Source organism: Fistularia commersonii, chromosome 8 (genome assembly GCF_037954325.1).
Source record: "Fistularia commersonii isolate RoL2024-O1a breed Wild chromosome 8, RoL_Fcom_v1.0, whole genome shotgun sequence".
In the NCBI taxonomy this organism is placed as follows: Eukaryota; Metazoa; Chordata; class Actinopteri; order Syngnathiformes; family Fistulariidae; genus Fistularia; species Fistularia commersonii.
The window spans coordinates 6,419,451-6,429,382 of record NC_141291.1 but is presented as its reverse complement, the minus strand read 5'-3'; the positions used below and the strand labels follow the sequence as shown (position 1 = coordinate 6,429,382).

Sequence of the window (9,932 nt, the reverse complement as noted above, 5' to 3'; positions counted from 1 at the left end):
CGGGAGACTGTGGTTCAAAACAAACATGTTTAGGTTTTCCGGACCCGTGGCTTGAGCCCGTAGAGTCAGATGGATCAGGTTCAAGTGGCAGTTTACACTGTTAATCTGGTTCAGAGGATTTTTTAAAATTTTATTTTAAAAATACTTCAGAGCAGCATTGCTCACTCAGGTCATCCACATCCCTCTATCCTGTCACCCACATTAACAGAGAATTTCATCAGATTAACGTTTCAGCGTGCACCTTCACTGAATATGCGGCCGCCTTCAACTGAAAACGAACAATCCGTTGCTGTCAGTTTGTTCTCCCTGAGACTTAATATGTCATTTGGTTCCTCAAGCACAAGTGAGGATCATCCAAAATGACGCCCCCCCTTAGATGCTCTTCTGCAGTCAAAGGTTGTCCGGGCATGGAAGAAAAAGCAGAACGCTCTCCTTCAGGAACAAAGAATCCATAATTCTGTCAAAACGATAATCAGTTAGGCACTTTGTTCGTCTGTAGGCAAGGAAGATATTCTCAACTGAGATTATAATCCTGCTGGAGCTCAACTTTTTCTCTTGGTTTTCAATGCTTAGAATGTCTGGAAGAGACAAAAAAAGCATTTAGTTAAAAAAAATGTAAAAGGAAAAAAAAAAAAAAGCTCAGCGACCCCCTTTTATTTCATGAAAGACAATGATCCAAGAAGTCAGTTTTAGTCTGATATTTATTCATCAGATCGTTTAAAAAAATGAATAAATAAATTCAGTGCTGTAAGGTAATTTTCCACGTTCAGCGAGCGTGGGTGCAAAGTTGGAGGTCGGTCCCTTCGGAAGGGTGGGACGAGTTTCGAGGTCAGACAAGCTGCCGTCACACCTGAACCCGTGTTCAGAGGCCGGCCTGTTTGAAATGGACCCTGAAGGTTTTCCAGTCACGTTGGAAACATTGCTGTGCCTTGAGTCCCGGACACACCGACAAAACTCAGAACAGAGGTCACTTTTTCAGCTTTGTGCATGACAAGTGTTCCCCCCCCAAAGCCCCTGCTCCACTGTTCTGTGTGGTTTTGTGTCCATACACCTCTCTTCCCTTTGTGATGCCCACATTGTGCCACCCAACAAGCCATTTAGTCGCGTTCCATCTGTATCGCTTCAAGTCTCTTCAGCCTGACATGAATTCTGGTGCTGAGAAATATCCAAAGGACTTGGTTCCAGGAGCAATACCAGTCCTAAAATGTACTTACACTGGAGCAGGAGGAGACTTCAGGGTCTCCGACACCTTGAGCTTCCCTCACAGAGGTTCCCCATTTTTAGATGCTCCGTTCGAGGAAAAACGAGCCGAGCAGTTCAGCGGTTCTGGAAGAACCCCGGAGTCTGTTTTTCAGATCACAAACCTTGACCACTGATTCAGCTCACCCTCCGTGTGGTGCTTTCTCACGTTCTGATGGTGCTTTTCCACCCCAGTCTCGGGGCTGGTGGACATGGGGAAGGCGGGGGTTCCGGTCCAAAGGCTCAGCAGATACAGAAGCTTTTCACAAGAAAAAGAACAGATATGGCCTTTGAATCAAATGCTTTAATAATGAGACTTCTCTTTGCCATGAAAGGATTTTCTTCTATTGTCTAATTTTCTGGTAATTTCACAATCATTTTTTTGCAATGTTTTTACATCTCAAACAGTTCAGATAAATGTTAAAAAAAATAATAATTAAATCTATACAGAAATTTTGTGATCTGATTTACCTGAAGAATTCATTGATTTTACTTTTCTTTGTATTCCCAATTTTATAAAAAGTAATTACAAATTTTCATGGCCTTTAAAAACAAAGATGTGTGACAAAAACATGATTTTCTGAGGAAGATTTTTTTTTCTCCTACAGACAGATAAAAGGTGAGGTTCTTGTTTAAATTCTTGTGAAAAGCCTCTGAACGGATGAATTGAAAATTTTCTGAAAACTTGTAGACCCCTTCAGGCAAAAGTTCAGCGTGTTTGTTAAATATAAAACAACAGCTGGTTATCAAAGTGTATTTGTTAGTATCCAGGCTAGTCTGTTGAGGGCTAAAGAAGTGTGATTGGTTGGCTCAGTGACTCAGAGCCTATCAGAATGTGTTTGAACACTAAATTCACCTGAACTGAATCAGCTGTGTTCTCTTTCCTCCGATGACAGGTGCTGACTTTGTAATGTTTACAGGGATTTTGTTGTTAAAAGTGATGCAGATTAAAATAATAAATGGCTTATTTCTGTTTTCCTTTTTTCCCTCCCTTTAAGTAATGCCATGTATTCTTCAAAAAGACCTCATATGAAAAAAAAAAACGTAGGAAATTAATACCCAAGAATATTTTGTGCCTTGAAAATATTTTAAAATTGGAAAAATGGTAATTACTAAGTACTTAGAGGTTAATATAGTCAATGTCTACACCAATGTTTTTCAACCTTATTCAAGTCATGACATTTTTTGGATGAAAAAGGTACCGTGGCGCCAGACAAAATTCAATGCATTTTCATGCTGGCTGGATACAGCTGCCATCCAGTGGAGCAGAAGAGAATGGAATTTGCAGGAAGACCCTTAATGTCAAGTTATTTGCAATTCCCTTAAGTAAAAAGACCATTTCCAATAGCACATCTGACCATCACTCATGACACAGTGGATGAAAATCACTGGTCTGCACTGCTTAGTCAGTTATGCCTCTTAATGTGAAATCTGATTGACAGGTTACGGTCCGGGTTAAACTCCGCCCCTCGCCCAATCTAAGATGTGATTGGCTCCGACCACAAGGCAACCATGACTGCAGGATTAGTGACATAGACAGTGACCTCCCAGCTTTTTGCCCTTTGAATTTCCTGGAGATAGTTTGGACATGTACAGAGGAGAGGCAGTCGCTATCTGGGTAGAAGGATGCTGAGGTTGAAACTGCCGGGCAGAAGCCCCAGAGATTATGGACGGAGGGGACAAGGACATGAAATTAGTTGATGTGAGAATGCATAAGAGGATTTGGCGGAAGCAGCTAATTGGCTGCAGGAAACCCTTGAAGCAAACTAAAAGCAAAAGGAGTTGAGTCACATTTTATTTATTTCTTTAGAAATCCAATATTTCCCCCATCAGCACACCTCGATGACAGAGACAAGGAAAAACTTTTACCGGGCAGAAACTTGGGACGGATCCAAGCTCAGTGCGGGCGGCCTTTGTCTTGACTGGTCAGGGTAAAAACTGAGTGCAAGTGAGTGAGAGAAAAGGGGAGGGAGTTACAAAAAAGCAATACAAAGCAAGAGGCACAAATTATCTTTTATTGTAAATTTCAGTGGCACTGACAATAAAATTGTAATATCCGAAATGTTGCAGTGATAGCCTTTATATTCATAAAAGAAAAGGCAATGGTTGCACGCCTGCAGTATGCTGGAACCTGCAAAATAAGAGACCAAGGTATCAGAAGAAGATTTGAGTTTACTGTCAAAATATCGATGATTGGACATAAGTACAGGTAGGGTAGGAAAGGTGTGAGGAATGAGTCGCACATCAAGGGATGTCCCTCTGCAGAGAGCATTTTGCAGCATAACTGGGGGCCAGTCTAGAACTTGCTTAAAGAATTTACAAAAAGGAAGGTTTCAAGACAATTTTTAAACAGGATGGAGATCGGAGGCACCAGGGGGTTTAAAGATAGGAAGAATGAATTGAACTCCCGACTTGTACTGGGAGCCAGTGCAGAGAAACTAGTACTGGAGAGACGTGATTCCCCCATACTAGTTCTTGTGCGAACACGTGCAGCAACATTCTGAGTGAGTTGGAGGGTCATATAAAAATCTAGTCAGGAAGAGACAAAGGTGTTATTTTTCCTGCATTTCTGAGACAGAAGTTGTTTGATTTTCACAGTATTATATAAGTGGTGGAAGGTGGGACTCTTTTATGTGGGAACTAAATGACAAATGCTGGTCAAAGATAACTCACGGGTTTCTAACAGTGGGGCTGGAGCCCAGTGACATGCAGTCAGGAAAATAAAATAAAAAAAATTAAAACCTATAATGAAAATCTGTTCACTGATCTGCGTTATAAATGTATTATCTGTATGATTCCAATCATTTTTTAACATTTTCCTAAATTTTACTCAATTCATGCATTTTCCAATCATATCCGTGGGAGAAACCCAAGCATCAACTCAAGCCGAGCCTCACTAACAGGAATGCATGGCTCGTGCTTGAAGGAAGTTGACAAAAGATTTGCTATCCACTCTGACTGTCTACAGCCTGTATTATGTTTTCTATGTGTGCAACAGAATTATTCTTGTAGATCAGACAATAAACTGCATAGGAAAGTCATATGGTGAGGCAGGCAGTACTCTGCCACGCTTAATGGGGGTGTACCTGAGCTGGTAGGTGCTTCTTCTCACCATGCTTTTATAAACAATACAGGATAAAATGGTACATAAAACAAAATAAAATAACTTTTCAATCAAGTAATTGAAGAAGAATAGGCGCATTGAGTTCTTATACAAATAAAGGTAAGACCAACTACGGTTTTCAGGTTTAAAAATATGTAATGAGTCTCTCCAGTATATTTATATTATTATAATAGCACATGGTGTTCCTATGATGTTTAGAGGCCAAAATGATGACCTTCTTAAAGCAAAAAAAAAAATTGGCACTTAAACTACTCTATTTAATGGACCTACTGGTTTCATCTGGCTTCGGTCACAGGTACAGCTGGGTGCAAACATGTTATCTGCATATAAGTTTGAATTTATGGCTATATGGCTAAATTTATCGCTTGTAATAATACCTAATGGAATCATATATATCGGGTGGGCAATTATTTTGGCTGGCAGGCCACATTTCTTAATTATTTTTTTATGTGCAGGCCAGCTACTTATCATGTAAATTGAATAAAATGAAAATAGCAATTTAAATATTGAAATTTTAGGGCATTTTATTTCAACTCTAAAATCATTAATGATCATATAAATGAACTGACATTATTTTGTATCGAGGCATCCATACAAAATTAAACAAAAGGAAAAAATAAGGATTTTTTAAAATTCAAATTGATTAAAAGACTTATTAAATATTCAAAGAAAATAGTTTGTAATAAATTAAAATACTTAAAAAAAATTAAACACTTATAATATTTAAATATTTAAAAAGGAAGATATAAAGTACCAAAAGGCAAGTTACTGCCTCCTCTCATGGCACAAAAGAGCCTCCTTTACATGTATGAATTGAGATCTCTAGTATGGATAGTTTACTCGAGTGCAATTCTTCTAATGACAATATTCCTGCATTTTTTTTGTTTTTTTTTAGATTTTAGTAATCCATTGTGGGAAATTATCTCTCTACCTTTAACGCATCATGGATGAGCCATGAGCAGTCCCAACACGGCAACTTTTTTGGGGGTCCCGTGTGTTGCTTGAACCACGACTACTCTGAGGAATAATCAGAGTACCTGAAATCCTCCAACTTCTTGATCTCCACTCCCAGAAGCCTCACAGTTCCACTGGAGTTCCTCTCATTTACACATATATATTCTGTCTTGCTGCAACTAACCTTCATTCCTCTCCTTTCCAGCGCATACCTCTACCTCTCTAGATTTCACTCCACCTGTTCTCTAGTCTCACTATAGATCACAATATCATCTTCAAACATCATGGTCCATGGAGATTCCAGTCTAACTTCTTCTGTCAGTCTGCCTATCACCATCACAAACAAGTATGGGCTCAGAGGTGATCTCTGATGTAGTCAGGTCCACCTTGTAACTCTCTGTCACACCTACAGCAAATCTCACCATTATCTCACATCTTGCATACATGTCCTGCACCAGTCTAACATATTTCTCTGCCACTTGACTTCCTCATAAAGTACTGTAGCTCCTCTCTTTGCACCCCGTTGTATTCATTTTCTATGTCCTCAACAGCACAATGCAGCTCCCTCTGACCTTCTCTGTACTTCTCAACCAGCATTCTTAAAGCAAATACTGCATCTGTAGTATCCATACTGCTACTTGCAAATGCTGACTTCTGCTCTGTCTAGTTTCCACTGCTCTTTCCTATAACTTCACTACTTAGCACATCAAGTTTATTCCTCTATAGTTACTGCAATTATGCACATCTCATCTTATTCTTAAAAATTCACACTATCACACTTCTCTATTCCTTAAGCAGCTTCTCACTCTCTAAGATCCTGTTGAATAATCAAACCATAAAATTTACCGCCGCCTTTCCTAAACACTTCCATACCTCCACAGATACATCATCAGGACCAACTGCCTTTCCACTCTTCATCCTCCTCTGTCCTCCTCCCTTTACGTTTGGTAATCTCTGCTACTTTGTGGTCTACAAGTCACCTCTTCTACCCTTTGCTCTCTTTCCTCTCTTCATTCCATCTTACCATTAATCTTCTGGCACCTGTCAATACATTTCCCTCTGTATCCTTAATCACACAAACCTGCTTAACATTCTTCACATCTCCATCTCTCTGATTTGCCAACCTGTATAAATCACTCTCTCTCCTTACTTTCCAACCTAGCATACAAGTCATCATACACCCTTGGGTTGGCCTTTGCCACCTCTATCTACCTTACGCTGCATCTCCCTGTATTCCTGTCTGTTCTCTTCAGTTCCCTGAGTGTCACTTCTTCTTTGCTAACCGCTTTCTCTGTATATACTCCTGCACTTCCTCATTCCACCATCAAGTCTCCTTATCTATTTTCCTTCCAGATGACACTCTCCTAACTGTCTCCCTGATAATATTAGCTGGAGTTGTCCGATCTTTTGGAAGTTCTCCCCGACCACCTAGAACTTTTCTCAACTCCTCACTGAATAGCGTTCAATAGCCCTGAAATTATGGTAATATATTCTCCATAATAGTGTGTGTATAGAAATGTGAAATGTAACTTGAAATTTGTGGAGAAGAGAAAAATTACCTTCTTGTACATCTTCAGAAGTTATTGAGTTGTTTGTCTCAGTTTTTGGGTTTCCAGGTTGCACAAATGTCCTAATAATGTCCATTATCTGTCAAACTGTATGTTAGCCAAGTGATCAATACAGGACAAAAAAAAGTTATCAAGAAAGTCATCTGTTCTATCGAGGCAAAATTTAGAATTTCGGGCTGGTGAAATCTCAGCATTGTCTGGTAGGTGTCTTATGTAGGTATATTTGTATACCAACCTCAAATCCTGTCATTTAAATTCAAGTTATTGGTAAGGCTTTGCCAGCAGCAATGATTTTATGTTTTAAGAGCTAAACTTGATACAATGAGTCAGGAGCAGGGTACGCTGTGACGAGTAGGCTGTTGTTTTTCCTGGCTGGATGGGAGAGACTAAGCAAGAGGATTTCAAATTCTTCTTTTCCTTTCAGCTTTTCCCCTCAGGGGGAAGCTTGTTCCCTCAACACAGTAAATCATCTGCCTCCATCTAACCCTCTCAAGATTCAAAGTGTTTACTATCATGTGTGGAAACGTGTTTCCCTGTAAAATGAAATTCTTACTTTGCTGTCCACAGTGCATTTAGATATCCATCCATCTTCTGCCGCCTATCCTGCACTCGGAGTGGCGGGAGGGGATGCCGCAGGCTGTCACCGGGCAAGAGACAGGGTACACCTGGACATACATAGACAAACAACCATCACTTTACCAATATTTTCCCAATTAACCTGCTGTATGTCTCTGGACTGTGGGAGGAAACCGGAGAACCCGGGAGATACGTGTAAACTCCACAGAGAAAGATCCTCTTGTCGTAATCGCACCAGGGTCCTTTGTGCTGTGAGGCCGAAGCGCTAACCACTGCACCACCGCATTTTGATATGATTCATAATAAATAATGGTAGGACAAACATATATATGAAGAGTGTCGGCAGTGCAATAAGATGTGTGAGTGCAGCTTGGTGTGCAACTCACAAAGTGCAGGTGCAAGGATGAGTGCAGTTTAAATGGGCAGTAGTTCCATGAGCAGGTGAGTGCAGCACTGACTGTGCTGCATGTAAAGTGCGGAAAAAGAAGAATGAGTGTCAGCCGTTTAAGAGTCTGATGGCAGTCGGGTGGAACGAGTTCTTTAGTCGTGTCGTTCAACATTTCACACTCCTGTACCTCTGCGATGGTAGATGCTCTGCAGAGAAGGCAGTGGAGTTCTGGTGAGCCTCTCTGCAGTCTTCACCACTCGCTGCAGGGCATCTGCGGTCCAGAGGATCTTGCTGATGAGGCCAAACCTCCTCAAGAAGTACAACCACTATTGAACCATCTTAACCATCTGCATGATGTTGGCCCGGACCTCGAAGGAATAGTGGCAGATGAGGTCTCCTCTCCTTCCTTATGTCCACTATCATCTCCTTGGTCTGGTCCATGTTGAGAGTGAGGTTATTGTCCTCACACCACTTCACCAGACCGGCCACCTCCATCCTGTAGGCTGTCTTGTCTCCAGCTGTGATGCATCAAATCACTGCGATGTCATCTGCGAACTTCAGAATGACATTGTCCTCATGGGAAGTGACACAGTTGTGGGTGAACAGAGAGTAGCGGATGGGGCTGAGGACACATCCCTGAGGAGTGCCCGTGTTCATGAGGATGCTGGCTGAGGTCCTTTCACCTATTGTGACAGACTAGGGTCTGCCAGTTAGGAAGTCCAGGAGCCACTCACAGAGGCCGGGGTGCAGGCAAAGGGTGGCCTGCATGTTTGTGGGGTGCGACAGTGTCGAATGCGGAGCTGTAGCCCACAAATAGCATCCTGATGTAGGAGTCTGGTGGGAGAGGGAGTAGTGGAGTAGTGGAGGGTGGTAGCTGTGGTATCTGAGGGGGACCTGTTGGGCTGGTATGCGAATTGGAGGGGGTCTAGAGCTTCCAAATTGTTGTTTTGAGTGTGGACCAGCATGTTCAGAATGAGTGCTACTGGTATGTAGTCATTTGGGCAGGTGGGTGGCCTCTTCTTGGGGAGGGGGACAACAACTAACTTCATGCCCTCTTTCACTCCATCCATAAATCACTTCAGTCTTCCTCTACGCCTCCTGCCTTGGAGTTCCAACCTCAGCATCCTTCAACCAATCTACTCCCCGATCCTGAGCATACCTCCACCTCCCTAGGTTTTCCTCCACCTGCTCCGTTATCATTACCGATCATCATCCGCAAACATCGTGTTCTAAGCAAAAGGATTTCAAATAAATGAGCCGTAGTTAAGGTTAAGCTCGGGACCGATCAGTAAACCTGAATGGAAGGTGACTGTCATTTCACTTCCTGACCAGAATTTTTGAGGACTCAATAGATTAATATGAGCGGGAGGAGTGAACCTATTTAGTCTTGCATATTTGCCTACACACAGCCAGAATGTTTCCTGCTGTGAGTTTAGAATCCCTGCACTTATTTCCAATTACTTGGCGTTTAATTCATGAATCATAATAAAGAAGTGCATTCCTACAATTTTTGGTGCAGGTGATTGCACTTTCAGTGGCTAAAAGCCAAAGCAAATAAAAACCCTCCATTGAGCCTGGTTCATGAATGCACAAGCACCCTGGATGCAGGATATGCGTCTTTTTTCCTTTTTTGGCTTTGATTTCAATTGTTTTTTCAGAACTATAGGACACGCCTTGAACATTTTTGAAAAATAACTTTTTAAAATTAGTACCTTAAAAGGAGTGCAATATTAAATAAGCCATATTTTCTCCTTAGTAACAGCAAAAGTTGTAAACAAGATATTTTGTAAGCACTGAAGAATTTCAAACACACAGTTTGTTTTACATGATTCGAAATATTCCAATAATGTGATATTTTTTCTTACACTTCATTCATTACTTTAGTAGGTGGTTAAATAAGCAAATTAAATGGCCACTAGAGTCAGGTAGAAATGATTGGATATCCAGGGTATATAAAAAAAAAAAGCATAAAATCCAACCTAATTAATCAGTCTATTAATTCATCTTACATTGATTTGGTGAAGAACTTCAAATAGAAATCCTGGACATTTCCCGCTGAGCCGCGATACACTGAGCCAGCGCC

At 41.1% G+C, this 9,932-nt stretch overlaps 1 long non-coding RNA gene across 1 annotated transcript; it reads right to left on the bottom strand.

Moving 5' to 3' along the window:
• Positions 1-3,264: 3,264 nt before the first annotated feature.
• On the bottom strand, positions 3,265-8,701 carry LOC147231733 (uncharacterized). The gene is made up of 4 exons (XR_015106487.1): positions 8,037-8,701; positions 7,848-7,923; positions 7,439-7,550; positions 3,265-3,370 (listed from the first exon to the last, which is right to left on the bottom strand). It is a non-coding gene; the product is annotated as an uncharacterized LOC147231733 (long non-coding RNA).
• Between the last annotated feature and the right edge of the window lie 1,231 nt (positions 8,702-9,932).